Here is a 15,830-nt window from a genome sequence, read left to right as displayed (position 1 = left end):
CAATGGTTAGATGGCATCACCATCTCAAAGGACATAAGTTTGAGTAAGCTGTGGGAGCTGGTGATAGTCAGGGAAGCCTGGCATGCTGCAGTCCATGGGGTCACAAAGAGTCAGACAGAACTGAGCGCCTGAACTGAACTGAACCGAACATATCATTTTGTCTCTTACTGAATTCTTTCTGTGATGAGACATCAAGAACCTGAACTTCATTAGGTTCTGAAGCCAAGGGCTCTGGCTGGGTTCAAGTCATAGCCATGTGGTTTCAAGTCCGAAGTAGGATTTTGTCTGCGTTTGAGTCCCAGCACATGGCTTCAAGTCCTAATCTGTGGTCAATGGTTTCAATAACATGTAATAAGAAATAGTGCTTGTTTGCCTTTAGGACTTTCTGTTCTATCTGTGAGGAAGCTGAGCAGACAAAAAGTTACAGTGTGGTATAATATAGAGAATTCACAGAGAAGGGGAGTCCCTCATACAGACTCAGTGTATCAGCAGAGGTTTTGCAGAGATTTTGATGCTTGGGTTAATTTGGAAGTACTAATGGGAGTTGGTGAGACTAAGGATGTGTATATAGAAGGTATAAGATGCTTCCGTAAGAGAGAGCAGCAAATTCTAAGCATCAGAGATAAGAGAGCAAATATGTAGTAAACAGTTAACATGGGTTCTAAAACAGGTAGAGACAAGAGCTGAAGCTGCATGATAAAGACCCTACATGTCTTGGAAAAGTTTTTGGAATTTACTCTAAAGGTATTAGGGGCTGCTTAAGGATTTTAAATACAGTATCATTGTGTTACTTTACATTTTTATATATACCCTAGTAAGCTAACAATTATTCTTTCTTCCTCTGGAGAATCTCTGCTTAATCCTTCTGGTGTTTTGTACTATAGGACCTTATCTCCCTGGCTGTGGATTTCTGGCTAAACTTCAGGTAGAGGCACTAATCAGGTTAGCTCCATCAGATATTGTGTCTTTTGAGTTGGATCTGAGGACCACCCAAAAGTAGAGATGGGAATCTTAACTTGGGATCCATGGAATTACATATTTTGTTAAGAGAATTTGGAAGCAGAGAGGTAAATATGGAGCAATTATCAAGAGAAAAGTTGAGGCTGGAGACAAAGTGAAACTCCTCTCCTGAAATTGTTGTTCAGTAGCTCAGTTGTGTCCATGTATTTGTGACCCCATGGACTCCTGCACACCAGGCTTTCTTGTCCTTCACTATCTCCAAGAGTTTGCTCAAACTCATGTCCATTGAGTTGGTGATGTTATCCAACCATCTTATCCTGTCTCCCCCTTGTCCTCCTGCCTTCGATCTTTCCCAGCATATTTCTAGTCTTAGCTCCTATCAAAACCTGAATTGTGTGAAATTGATGACCAGTCCAAGTTCGATGCATGAAACAGGGCACTCAAAGCCGGTGCACTGGGGCAACCCTGAGGGATGGGATGGGGAGGGAGGTGGGGGGGTTCATGGTGGGAGGACACATGTACACTCATGGCTGATTCATGTCAATGGGTGACAAAACCACTAAAATATTGTAAAGTCATTAGCCTCCAATTGAAAAAAAAAAAAAAAACTTGAACGCTTTCTTAGTTTTGGGTCCTCTAGACAGCATGCATTCTTATCTCAGTTTGGATTCCTAGATGCAGACCTTAAGATATAGAGTCAGGAGACAAGTATTTTAGAAGCATTCCCAGAAAAATAAGAAAGTAGAATAAATGGGATCAGGGAACAAAAGGGGGTGCAGTGTGTAGACAAACCCAGTGGAGGGGGAACTCAGGCTCAACACCTCAGGGCAATCCTACAGGCAGTGGCAGTCGTTCCTCTGGGGTTTTCTCAGTCAAAGCTGCAGGGAGCCCCAGATGTTTCTACCCCTGTATCTGTCAGCCATTTGTTAAGAACTCAGTTGGGGCCTTCCTTGATGGTCCAGTGATTAAGACTCTGAGCTTCTAATCTGGGTTCCATCCCTGGTCAAGGAATTAAGATGCCACATGATATGGCCAAAAAAAAAAAAAAAAGAGGAAAAAGAAGAACCCTCCCTGAGAAGACCCCAGTGTTGAGAGAATTCTAGTTTTCTGTGCCTATAGCTGAGAGAAGCTTCTAGGTCTGGCTGTTGAGAGCAGAGGCCCACCAGGACCCCCCTGGTGGGTGACAGGTACTGATCCAAGGAGGTATGGGCAGGAGAACTGACGCTAGTGGCTATAATCCTTGAAGTTGATTTCTCTTTTACATTTTTTTCAGTGAGCCTAAGTTCATTTTATATAACCTTCAACCCAAAAATCTAAAATAGCACCATGGTCATTAGGCTGTATTTTACAGCAAGAATTCTAGCTACAGATAATAGACTAAGAGATGCAAAATTTTGAGATAAACCGGTTACAAACTGTTGAAATAATCCATTAGTCACTTTATTTTGCTTTATCTCATTTCATGTTCTTTATTCATTCAAAAATAGTTATTAAATGTCTGTGTTACCAATTGATGTGGATACAGCAATGATTAAGGTTGATAGATTCAGCAGTTCTTTTGTCTAATAAAGAAAATGAGACAAATTAACAGGAAATTATAATTGGGTGTGATAAGAAATGAGTGCTTGAGGGAAACATTTGAAGGCACTCAGTGGAAGGGAAATTTCCTTGGAGAAAGAGATGTGGAAACTGGACCCAAAGAGGGAAGAGATAATAATGGCCTAGAAAACCGTAATGTCAATGAGTAGAAGTGAATTTGTCTGGAAGTTATTTAAGAGGTAGAAGTAATAGGCCATGAAGTAATATTCATGAGCATGAAAGATTTTCTACTTGGTTGGCTAAAGATAACCATTAACTGGGGCAAAAAAAAATACAAAAAATGTAGATTTGGGAGTCAATACTGAAGTTTGTCTTGGCAACATTAAATGGGAAATATTATGACACATAAAAATGGACTTGTGATCTTTTTTGGAAGTCTAAGGCATAAGAATGGACGTCTTACAGAGAATTTTAAACTTAATGCCATGACCCGACTTTGAAGGAAAGTTTGATTAGAAAGACTGACATAACCAACAAATTTTATGAATTAACTGGACTTAATCCCAACACTTTTAGATTCTCCTTGACTTTCATTTCCCTTGGTTAGATTTATCTTTTAAAAGCCAAAGAGTCAGTTATGACTGTAATTTATTAGGAAAATTTCATGTGTCCTTTTTGCTTGCTGAAAGTTGTGTTTCTCAAGCCTTATTATCTGAATTTGCCTGTCTATATTGAGGGCAAAAGGAGAAGGGCGCAACAGAGGATGAGATGGTTGGATGGCATCACTGACTCAGTGGACATGAGTTTAAGCAGACTTTGGGAGATAGTAAAGGACAGGGAAGCCTGGTGTGCTGCAGTTCATGGGGTTGCAAAGAACTGGACACAGCTTAGCTACTAAACAACAATAATTTTGCTTAGCTATGTATCACCTATATCATCTTTAACAATAGTCTCTCCCCTCTCATTTCCATGCTATAATATCCATAAAACCATGTATTTAATGTGATAGTTATATTTTATAAAGCACAATGAAATAAATGCATAACTATCATATACCACTATTATTCACGTATAACATCACATATTTTCACACCAAGAGTGGTTTGTATATTATATTTTGGTAAATACTAGTTTAGATAATTAAACCTGTTAGAAGAGTGGACTCTGGGTCATCTCTAGATATGGTTTATCACACAGTTACTTTTCCAAAAGAAAAGGTAGGTTTTGCCGGTGGCTGAAATGTATGCGATAAGTCAGAGACTATGCCTTTTCCTTTTCTTTTTTTGAGATAGATTCAGAACCCACCTATCAAGGGTTGGTTCATGCTCCCTATTGGTAGGCTCATGCTCCCTTCAAGCCTGTAGGGAGGATCTTTCCAGGCCTCTTCTTAGCTTCCAATGGTGATCTTGGTGTCCTAGGCTTTGCAGAGTTTCTTTGGGGCTCGATTCACTGCTTTATTAAGGAAAAGAGGAAGCTGGAAACTTTTACAAGAGCATTCATCTCCCCCTATACACTATCTGTGAGTCTGAAGGGAAGAGAAGTTCAGTTTAGAGCTTTGTGTTTATTGGACCATATTCCTTAGATTGGCAATTTTATAAGAATCAAAGACCAGATGGTGTTATTAAAGAGAAATGAATGAACTAAAGCAAATAGACTTGAAGATGAAGCATATGAAAGAGTAAATAGTCCAAAGTAGGCAAGAATGAGGCCTTTCCTCTGAACAGAAATATCTAAAGCTGCTCACAAATGCCCTGGGTGACTGCAGTAACGAAAGTGACTTCTCCAGAAGGCATTTCTTAGACTTGAATTATGGGGATGAAATGCTTGACACATTTCTGAGGTTAGATAGGGCTTCAGGCAGCCTGTCTGCAGAAGGGAGCAAATACAGGGGCACTTTGTGATGACCTTAGTGCCATTGGCCCAGAGACCATATGGAGCAACGGGCCAGCAGCCTGACCGGTCCACCTGGCTTCAGAGCTTGCACAGGTATTTACCCGTGGCAGCACTGGTGTGTGCTAAGTCACTTCAGTCGTGTTCGACCCTTTGCAACTCTATGGCCTATAGCCCATCAGGCTCCTCTGTCCATGATCCCATGGACATGATTCTCCAGACAAGAACATTGGAGTGGGTTGCCATTTCCTCCTCCAGGGGATCTTCCTGACCCAGGATGGAATCTGAGTCTCTTATTTGGCAGGTGGATTCTTTACCACTAGTGCCACCTGGGAAACCTCACAGCACTGGTACCCAGGCCTTTTTATCCAGCTTACCTAAGTCCTGTTTGGAACAAGATTAGAAAATACATTTAATAAACAAAAGTGCTACTATTGATATTATCCTGTGACTCTATGCAGTCTCAAAGGCAACATCAAACAGTAACTAGGATATGACATGCTCTAGTTGTGAGGTTACTGAGTTTGTTTTGGTTTAGATTAACAGACTCTATTTAGAGGGAAAAAAAATGAGCAGGAAGTACAGAGAATCCCTCTACTCTCCCCATAGCTCTCCCTGTTATTAACATCGTACATTAGTGGGAGCACATTTGTTACAATTGATGAATCAGTAGTAATATATTGGGCTTCCTGGTGCTCAGATGATAAAGAATCTGCCTGAAATGCAAGAGACTGAGATTTGATCTGATCCCTGGGTTGGGAAGATCCCCTGGAGAAAGGAATGGCTACCCACTCCAGTATTCTTGTCTGGAGAATTCCATGGACAGTGGAGCCTGGTGGACTGCATAGTTTATATTGGGATTCACTCTTTGTGTTTTATAGTTTGACAGGTTTTGATAATGTTATGTATCCATCATTACCATTATGCAAAATAGTTTTACTACTATAAAAATCTCCTGTGTTGTACCTATGCACCTTCCGTCTTTCCCCTGGTCTCTATAGTTTTGTTTTTTTCTAGAATGTCATATAGTTGGGTTCATATAGTATGTAGCCTTTTCATATGAACTTCTTTTACATAGCAATGTGCATTTCAGTTTCCTCCAAGTCTTTTCGTGACTTAATTGCTCATTTCTTTTTATCACTGAATACTATCTCATTGTCTGGATGTACCACAGGTTACTTATTGATTCATCTACTGAACGGTATCTTGATTGCTTCCAAGTTTAGGCGACTGTAAATAAAGCTTTTTATAAACAACCATGTGCAGGTTTTTGTGTGAACATGTTGTCCTTTTTCTTCAGTTTTACTGAGATTGTAATTGGCATATAGCATGTGTGTAAGTTTTAAGGGTGCTGCATAATAACTTGACATACAAGACTGTGAAATGATTCCTGCAGTAAGTTTGGTTAGTAACCATCAGCTAATATTAATATTCATTTGCTTACTCCAGCATGACAGCTTGAGTATATGTAGTAAGGCAGCATTTAGCTTTGTAAGATGTACCAAACAGTCTTTCAAAGTGGCTGTATCACTTTAAGTTCATTTGTAAACTTCCTCGTTGGTCACCGCTGTCATCAGTGGTCATCACTTGACCATCACTTGGTCATCACTTGGTCATCACATCTCTCCTCATCCTTTCATTTGTTTGCTTGGTGACCAGGGCTCTCCATGTGACCTTCACCAAGCTGATCAGTACCCAGCACCCCACCCCAGCTCCTTTCCAAATGCACGTGTGGGTCTCATCTCTTTATATTTCTGATCTCAGCTAGGAAAACAAATAATAGCAATGAGCATTCAGGTAGCACTTACTATTTACAACAAACATTGATATAAAATTTTCCTTTTAATTTTCAAAACAAATCTCTAATAAGGGCTCATTTTCCCCAGTTTGAAGATGGGGAATCTAAGATGTAATTTAAATTCATATAACTAGTCAGTGGTAGAAAGGGACTGGACATTGCTCGACCTCTTAAAAATCTCTTCTCTAATAAAGAGTGTGGTTTAAATAAGCATATAAATAAATCAGATAATTCTTTCAGTTGAAATTGGAAGTTTTAATTGCTAACTTGGCTGACATCTTACTCCTCCAGAAAACACAGCCTTTTAAAAAGTTGTATTTCTAATGGCATAACCCAAAGGAACAAGTAATGCTGGTTATTTTACTCACTAAAGGATGCTTTACTGACAAAGTTGGTCAAATATGCAATCGGTCAAACTATCTGCCTTTTAAAAAAGGTTTTACTTCTCTCTTGATATAGCAAAGAAGTAGTAATGATCCTTTCTGAAATCAGAGAAAGTTGTTAAGGAAGAAATGGTCTGTAAGGAGTGAATAGACTTCCCAGCATTTTATAAGTTGTTTGCTGAGCTTTAAAAGGGAAATTTTTAAATGTAGAAGTTACTCTTGCACATAAAAATGCTATATAGATGTTTAAATAATTTTCTATTTATAATAAAAGCATGTACTAGAAGTAAAAACTGAAATTGAAGTCAATTTTTGAAACAGAAAAAGGTTACGAATCCTCTCATATAACTTGGCATTATGTTTTAATTAAATGTGTTCCATTAACATTCCCTGATCATTCCTCTTGTTTCCTTTGAATATCCCCCAGTCATCCAAGTGGTTTCTGGCCATTGTGTAGACCTCAATATATTACTCCCAAGGGATGCACTGTTTGGAAATTGTGAGCTGCATTCACCTGTCTTTCTAGGATCCCCGCATCCAACCCTATTCCTAAGGTAGCAGTGAAACGAGATATTCAGGATCTGTATTGGCTTCCTAAGCCAGTAAAACAAGGTTCCATATGCTGAGCGGCTTAAAACAACAGAAACTTATTGTCTCAGTTCCAGTGGCTAGAAGTCTGAAATCAAGGTGTTGGTAGGTTCATGCTTCATTCAAACCCAAAGGGTAGAATGCTTCCTTGCCTCTTCCTAGCTTCTGGTGGATTCCTGGTGATCTTTGGTGTTCCTTAGCTTGGAGCTGCACAGCTCTAATGTCTGCCTTTGTGCTCACATGATATTCTCCTTGTGGTGTCTCTCTGTCCTCACACAGTCATTTTTATATAAATACATCAGTCATATTGGATTGGGGGCCAGGCTACTCCTGTATGACCTCATGTTAACCAATTGTATCTATATCAACCTATTTCCAAATAAGGTCACATTCTGACATTCTGGATGTTAGGACTTCAACATATCTTTTGTGGGGGAGGGGGGGAGTGTGAGAGATAATTTACTCTACAACAGCACACTCTTCTTTATTTCTGGGAACAGCAACTTTCTTCTGGGGAAAAAAACAAAAAACACTCTTAACCCATTTCAATTATCTAGTTCTAGTGAATGCATTCTGCTAGTTGACACAGAGGTTAGAATATAACTAAATCTACACCTTTCAAAGTCCTTTCTTAGGAAAAGAAAAAACTAGATTCAGCTTCTCTTGGTCATAATAGGCATCTGAAACATGGAACATGTTTCCAGACTCACAGAAGATATCAGTCTTGGAGAATTAAATGAACAAGCAGAGAATTGCAGAGATAAGAGAGCTCCTTTGGCTGCAAAGACATAAACTCTATTTTTGCAGTAGTTAGTTGGAGAAATTGGTTTTCTTTTATTTGCAAAACAAAATCAACATAACAATAAAAACCATAAAATCACCAAGGGACATCTACCTACTGGAGTTGGGTAGAAGTTGCCACCATGCCACTCTGAAGATCATCTTCACAATGCAGACTCAAGAAATTGTTCAAGGTAAAGTAGATCTCACATGGAATAAATCAAGCTGGTTTTCTGCGTTTATCCATAATTCAAAAATTTTGGACTCATAATGCTAGTGAGTCCAAAATTTAGGGATTTTAAGGGCTATGGTTTTTCCAGTAGTCATGTATGGATGTGAGAGTTGGACTGTGAAGAGAGCTGAGCACTGAAGAATTGATGCTTTTGAACTGTGATGTTGGAGAAGACTCTTGAGAGTTCCTTAGACTGCAAGGAGATCCAACCAGTCAATTCTAAAGGAGATCAGTCCTGGGTGTTCTTTGGAAGGAATGATGCTAAAGCTGAAACTCCAATACTTTGGCCACCTCATGCAAAGCGTTGACTCATTGGAAAAGACCCTGATGCTGGGAGGGATTGGGGGCAGGAGGAGAAGGGGATGACGAAGGATGAGATGGCTAGATGGCATCACCGACTCGGACATGAGTTTGAGTCACCTCTGGGAGTTGGTGATGGACAGGGAGTCCTGGCGTCCTGCAATTCATGGGGTTGCAAAGAGTTGGACACAACTGAGCAACTGAACTGAACTGAACTGAACTGAATTTTGATTCAGACACTGGGTCGCTGCATATATCAAGTCATTTACTTATTTGCCCTTGGCCTCCTATCTGTGTTGATACAATAGGAATGAATAGTAATTGCTGAATCTAGAGGTATGATTCAATTTGTGTTAAATATGTTTCAGAGTTAATGAAATTCTTTTTTTTTCTATAGTATTTTATACATATAACTTAAAATAGTATAGAAATTTTTAAAGAAGACATACCATTTAGATTTCTGTTTATATTTTAAAAGAATGTCAATTCAAAATTGTATGACTATGAGGACTGAAGAAAGTTATTAGAATGAAAAAAGTTTAATAATGAACTCATAAAATTTATTGTAGCTTGACATAGATTTTCTGTTTCTTTTAAAACATGTTTTGAGGCTATGTTATAAGAAGCATACATATTTAGAATTGTATCTTTCTGTTGCACAAGCACTTTTATCATTATAACTGGCTTTCTTTAATAATTCAATGTAATCTATAGCATAACCAGCAAAAGAAGAATCTAGTATAAATTAGTACCCTTAGCACTTCTTGAAAAATCTAATGATCTTACATCATTTAACTTAGTTTTTTGGAAGAATAAGGTACTAAGATGGCCATGTAAGCCCCTTTTATGATCCAGAAAAGCAATCTCAGTAGCATGAGATAAATCTTATTTCTATCAAAGAGAAGCATGATTGTTGAAATAAAAAGGAAAAGAAACTGTTTCCTATTACCTTGTTATTTATACAGTAGAGCATATTAATATACATTATATTGGATTGGCTATAAAATCCTTTAGAGTTTTTTTCTGTAAGTGCTGATAGAAAGACTGGATGAATTTTTTGGCCAACCCAATGCATATACATAATACATAAACATATAGACTTAATACATATACATATGTAATACACAATATTGTAAATAATAGGATAATAGGGAACAATGGCAAGCCACTCCAGTACTCTTACCTGGAAAATCCCATGGATGGAGAAGCCTGGTAGGCTGCAGTCCATGGGGTCACTACAAATCGGACGTGGCTGAGCGACTTCACTTTCATTTTTCACTTTCATGAAATGGAGAAGGAAATGGAAACCCACTCCAGTGTTCTTGCCTGGAGAATCCCAGGGATGGCAGAGCCTGGTGGGCTGCCGTCTCTGGGGTTGCACAGAGTCAGACACGACTGAAGCGACTTAGCAGCAGCAGCAGGGAACAAAATGTGGCATAATAGAAGTTACTTGATTAATCGAAAAAGAAGAGAGACAGGGAGAGAAAAGTTAATATAGATTAGGCAGGACATTAAAAAATAGTAATATTACAAATCTCAAATAGTTTCAGCAATAATATTGAAAAGAAATGAACTGAGTACTCCAAGTAGTAGACTACAAATGATAGTTATATGGCACTTATAAGATAGACAACTTAAACATGAGGATACAGAATGATAGAAAATAAAATGGAAGAAGAAATGGGCAATTGCTAATCAAAAGAACATGGAACAGCAGCCTGGTTCCAAATAGGAAAAGGAGTACGTCAAGGCTGCATATTGTCACCCTGCTTATTTAACTTATGTACAGAGTACATCTTGAAAAATGCTGGGCTGGAGGAAGCACAAGCTGGAATCAAGATTGCCGGGAGAAATATCAATAACCTCAGATATGCAGATGACACCACCCTTATGGCAGAAAGTGAAGAGGAACTAAAAAACCTCTTGATGAAAGTGAAAGAGGAGAGTGAAAAAGTTGGCTTAAAGCTCAACATTCAGAAAACGAAGATCATGGCATCTGGTCCCATCACTTCATGGGAAATAGATGGGGAAACAGTGGAAACAGTGTCAGGTTTTATTATTTTGGGCTCCAAAATCACTGCAGATGGTGACTGCAGCCATGAAATTAAAAGATGCTTACTCCTTGGAAGGAAAGTTATGACCAACCTAGATAGCATATTCAAAAGCAGAGACATTACTTTGCCAACAAAGGTCCATCTAGTCAAGGCTATGGTTTTTCCAATGGTCATGTATGGATGTGAGAGTTGGAGTGTGAAGAAAGCTGAGTGCCGAAGAATTGATGCTTTTGAACTGTGGTGTTGGAAAAGACTCTTGAGAATCCCTTGGACTGCAAGGAGATCCAACTAGTCCATCCTAAAGGAGATCAGTCCTGGGTGTTCATTGGAAGGACTGATGCTGAAGCTGAATCGCCAATATTTTGGCCACCTGATGCAAAGAGCTGACTCATTGGAAAAGACCCTGATCCTGGGAGGGATTGGGGGCAGGAGGAGACTCAATGAATATGAGTTTGAGTAAACTCTGGGAGTTGGTGATGGACGGGGTGGCCTGGCTTGCTGTGATTCATGGATCGCAAAGAGTCAGACACGACTGAGTGATTGAACTGAACTGAACTGAACTGAACTGAATCAAAAGAAAGCTACTAATGCAGTCAATTATACTTAAGATATGAAGCATTATTATAAAAAGGCTTAGTTTCCATCAGAGAAGCATAATGCTTTTTTTAAAATTAATTTTTATTAGAGTTGCTTTACAATGTTGTGTTAATTTCTACTGTATAGACAAGTGAATCAGCTATATGAATCAATAAATCCCCTCTTTTTTTGGATTTCCTCCCCATTTAGGTTACCACAGAGTATTGAATGAGTTCCCTGTGCTATACAGATCAGTTCAGTTCAGTCACTCAGTCGTGTCTGACTCTTTGCGACCCCATAAACCACAGCACGCCAGGCCTCCCTGTCCATCACCAACTCCCGGAGTTTACCCAAACTCATGTCCATTGAGTCGGTGATGCCATCCAACCATCTCATTCTCCATCATCCCCTTCTCCTCCTGCCTTCAATCTTTCCCAATATTAGGGTCTTTTCAGATGAGTCAGCTCTTTACATCAGGTGGCCAAAGTATTGGAGTTTCAGCTTCAACATCAGTCCTTCCAATGAATATTCAGGACTGATCTCATTTAGGATGGACTGGTTGGATCTCCTAGCAGTCCAAGGGACTCTCAAGAGTCTTCTCCAACACCACAGTTCAAAAGCATCAATTCTTTGGCACTCAGCTTTCTTCACGGTCCAATTCTCACATCCATACATGACCACTGGAAAAATCATAGCCTTGACTAGATGGACCTTTGTTGGCAAAGTTAATGTCTCTGCTTTTAATATGCTGTCTAGGTTGGTCATAACTTTCCTTCCAAGGAGTAAGCGTCTTTTAATTTCATGGCTGCAGTCACCATCTGCAGTGATTTTGGAGCCCAAAAAATAAAGTCTGACACTGTTTTTCACTGCTCTACAGTAGGTTCTCATGAATTATCTATTTTATGCGTAGTAGAGTATGTGTGTCAATCCCAATCCCAATTCATCCCATCCCTCCTTCCCCTCCTGAGAAGCATAAAACTTTAAAGAGAATATGAGAAACTGAACTAAAATGAGGACTGGGTGAAGTGAAAAGTAGATATTAGACAATATATAAAAAAGTAGATAATCTATGTTAGGTAATAAAAATAATAATGGTAGAATTAAAGTTCATACTGGGTTAAAGTAAAGAATTTACTATAGTTTACTAAAGAATTAAAGAGCAAAACTGTGCAGAAAAAGAAATGAGTGAGATGGAGGACAGATTTTAAGTGTTCTCATAACTAAAAGGAAAGAGAAATGATATAATAAATAATGAGGGAGGGTAATGAATACAGGAGGCTTAATAACTATGTAACTTTTGAGTAACTTTCATTTCTGAAGTATAAATAAAAATGAAACAGAAGCAAAACAGATATTAAGAAAAATACTTTTGATCTGTGTTCCAAGTAAAATTACTGTAAAGAATCTAGTTCTAGAAGAAAACTGGCAACATTTTTTAAACTAAAGTTGGAACAATGTGTTCTAATTAGACTTAAGGTGAAACTTAAAAGCTCCCAGTGGGTTAGGCTATGTGCCTTCCCATTTATGTCTTTCTTTGAACATTTCTTTTCATAGTTAAGGCACTTCCAGGGATTTGTCAAGATAAGGAGATACTGTCATCCTTTCTATAAATAGAATCAGATGGCTGTTGGACAAAAGCAGGTAGAGAAGAGTCCAATGAATGTGTTATGTGACTAACTGTTCTCTTTAGAACACTGGAGCATGTTTCCCAGTCTCTTGTGGAGGCCACTGCTAGAAATTGTCCAGTCCACCAGGAGTTCTGTGTATGCCCAGCAGAGATGTAAGAGCCCCATCATGGGATTCTGGAACACTTCACGCATGTCTCTCTTCACTACAGTATATGTTGTTTGTAGGAATCAGGACATGGATTTCTGGGATCAAAACACAGTTGAATTCCATCTCTACTGTTACAGTTTCATGGGATTCCAAATTCATGGCATCACATTTCTGTAGATTTCCAGCACTTTAAAGTGACTGAGTTTTAGCTTAAAAGGCACTGAGGTAAAAAGATACATTGTAGTTGTTAATTTTCTCCAGGACCTGGGCAATGACAACTGGGTGGCTTGAGTGCTATGAACAGAATTCCCGCTGTAAGTGACATCCCTGTGGTACAAATGAGTCATGGAGTTGAGAATTTCTAACTGAGCTAATCCAGTGGTAAACACTAGGGATAATCCATAGACATACAGAAGCACACTGAAAAATTCTGGATACACTTGGGGGGACAAGAATCCTGTGAAAGATTGTAACAATTGTGATCAAATATTTTGAGCATGGTGCCATTGAAATGGTGTTAATAGGACCACAGCTATAAGCATAAGGTGATAAAATCTCTTCTCAGATTACAGAAAGTTACAAGAAAAACAACAACAACAGAACAAACTTCTAGAAGCATCTAAGAAAGTGTATCAGTTAGGATCCAGTTGCAAGAAACTGAAACATCCTGGCTATGTTAAGTAAAAGAGAATGTAGTAGAAGAATTATTGTTAGAAGGTCTTTAGGGAGTCTCTTGGTTGGCCTTTTAAGTTAAAAACTCCCTGAACGACATCACTGAACTGGCCAGAAATGGAGCTAATACTCACATCTTAATTAGGAAGGGGAAGAATCAGTTGGTCACCATTTGAAATCTTCTAGACTTAAAGAAGGGCTTCCCAGTGGCTCACTGGTAACGGATTCTCCTGCCATGCCGAAGACGTAGGAGACGCCACAGATTTGATCCCTGGAAGACCCCCGGAAGAGGGCATGGTAACCCACTCCAGTATTTTTACCTTGGAGAATCCCACGGGCAGATGAGCCTGGCAGGCTATATAGTTCATCAGGTTGCATGGAGTCAGACACAACTGAAGCAATTGAGCATGCGTGCACACAGACTTCAAGAAAAACAATTATCGTATGATCTCACTTATATCTGAAATCTAATAAAACAAAACAAAACAATAATAACAACAAAAAAAATGAAAACATGCTCATAGATACAGATAACAAATGGGTGGTTGCTAGAAGGGAGGTGGATGGAGGAATAAATAGGTGAAGGAGACTGAGAAGTATAAATAAATTATAGAAATAAGTCACAGTGATGTAACATATAGCATAAGGAATATGGACAGAAATATTGCAATAACTAACTTTGTATGGAGACAAATGGTTACTAGACTTACCACATCATTTAAAAATGTATATAAATGTCAGATCCCTATGTAGTAAACCTGAAACTAACATACAATTACATTTCAATTAAAAAATAGCATACTGCTGTAATTTCAATGAAGGACTCAGAAAGCTGCCACACGGCTGTTAAACACTCATGTAGCTGGTGACTGGATCCCTGAATGTTGCTACAAGGAAACCCAGTGCATCTATTGTTGTTAGCTGTGTTTGGCCATAGAAATAGCCAAAATAAGAAAATGGCCTTCTCCTTACTTCCTCTGTCTAGATACCATGTGCCTGCATCTAAGTGGTAAAATGTAGCTCAAATCCAGATTCCTAGCTGCAGAGAAATTAGGAAAATGCAAATTGTGATTTGTGTCTTTTGCAGTACAGGAAGAGGCACTGAAAGAGGGCTGTGATAGGTTTTGAGTATCATCTGCCACAGCAGGGTAATAGCAGTCAAAATCAGATTCTTTTGCAAAACAAAATGTTGGTCAACAAAAGAGATTCCCTAATAGGACTTCAAAAGGACAAGGTGGTAACTCCCCAATTATATTTAATACCATTGTCTTTCTTTTGTACAACACATTCTTTTAAATATGCAAGGACTTGCACAATGTCACACTGTTCTTAAAAAATACCTAAAGGTTAAATTTGGTCAAATGTATGATAAGTCAAAATGAAAATCTTAAGAATGGAGCAGTGTTGGTATAAATGGATTTGTGGATTATTTATGGGTTCAGTTCAGTTCAGTCGCTCAGTCATGTCTGACTCTTTGTGACCCCATGAATCGCAGCACGCCAGGCCTCCCTGTCCCTCACCAACTCCCGGAGTTCACTAAGACTCATGTCCATCGAGTCAGTGATGCCATCCAGCCATCTCATCCTCTGTCGTCCCCTTCTCCTCCTGCCCCCGATCCCTCCCAGCATCAGAGTCTTTTCCAATGAGTCAACTCTTCGCATGAGGTGGCCAAAGTACTGGAGTTTCACCTTTAGCATCATTCCTTCCAAAGAAATCCCAGGGCTGATCTCCTTCAGAATGGACTGGTTGGATCTCCTTGCAGTCCAAGGGACTCTCAAGAGTCTTCTCCAACACCACAGTTCAAAAGCATCAATTCTTTGGCGCTCAGCCTTCTTCACAGTCCAACTCTCACATCCATACATGACCACAGGAAAAACCATAGCCTTGACTAGACAGACCTTTGTTGGCAAAGTAATGTCTCTGCTTTTGAATATGCTATCTAGGTTGGACATAACTTTCCTTCCAAGGAGTAAGCGTCTTTTAATTTCATGGCTGCAGTCCCCATCTGCAGTGATTTCGGAGCCCCCAAAAATAAAGTCTGACACTGTTTCCACTGTTTTCCCATCTATTTCCCATGAAGTGATGGGACTGGATGCCATGATCTTCGTTTTCTGATCTGTTAACTAATTGAAATCCCAGTCCCAAGGATCCAGTTGGGTCATATGTTGTCAAGTGAATTCTGTAGCTCAGGGTGGAATTTGGACCTGTATGTTTTCTTCAGCTGTTTTGTTTCTGCTTCTGCCCTTTGACAATCATAGGAAAAGTCTTTATTTCTGTTTATC

Source organism: Bos indicus x Bos taurus, chromosome 9 (assembly GCF_003369695.1).
Source record: "Bos indicus x Bos taurus breed Angus x Brahman F1 hybrid chromosome 9, Bos_hybrid_MaternalHap_v2.0, whole genome shotgun sequence".
Classification (NCBI taxonomy): Eukaryota; Metazoa; Chordata; class Mammalia; order Artiodactyla; family Bovidae; genus Bos; species Bos indicus x Bos taurus.
The sequence above is the reverse complement of the archived record's forward strand: the minus strand, read 5'-3'. Positions refer to the sequence as shown.